The sequence below is a fragment of the Theobroma umbraticum genome, unplaced genomic scaffold, assembly GCF_002168275.2.
Source record: "Theobroma umbraticum cultivar Fairchild unplaced genomic scaffold, ASM216827v3 scaffold_12.1, whole genome shotgun sequence".
Classification (NCBI taxonomy): domain Eukaryota; kingdom Viridiplantae; phylum Streptophyta; class Magnoliopsida; order Malvales; family Malvaceae; genus Theobroma; species Theobroma umbraticum.
Window position 1 is genome coordinate 5,489,521 of NW_018397269.1, and position 697 is coordinate 5,490,217.

Here is a 697-nt window from a genome sequence, read left to right on the forward strand (position 1 = left end):
AAAAAATCTAAACAATTAAGAGCTTCAAGAAAGACTCTAGGAAAGAGCTTTCTTTTGTCTTCTTTTAAAAACATGTTATTTTTTCAAGAGAATTTCCATTTAAAAAAGAAGACTTCTTTTTCAATTGATCTCTTTCTCTCTACAAATGACCCCTTTCTCTCTCTCTCTATCTCTCTCAATGAATCTCCCTCGCTCTATAAATCACTCCTAAAATAAAATTCCTCATATATTAAAAATAAACTCTTGATGGTAATTTTAACTAAAATTAGAGCTTATATAAGTTGTTTTGCCAAACAACTTACCTACAAAAAAGGGTTTATAAAAGTAAATTGACCAAATTATTTTAGCTTAATTATTGAAGTTATTATTTTTCATAAGAGCTTTATAATAGCTTTTAAGCTAAGAAAAAACCAAGCCAAGCAAGCACAAACTGCTAAATTAATTTATTAAATTATTTAGTTTAAGTGGGACTAAGCAACGGTCAGATGCTTGATAGGTTTACTAACGTCACCAATAAGCTCAATCAGTTAGGTGAGCCAATTCTTGAATATGAACCTGTCAAAAGACTTCTTAGAAGCCTACCTAAAAATTAAAAGTCAAAAATGACTACTATTTGAGAGGCGAAGGAATTATGTCATTACTCTTGATGAAATCTATGGCTTTCTTCTCACTTACGAGCTAGAACTTAAAGAAGAAG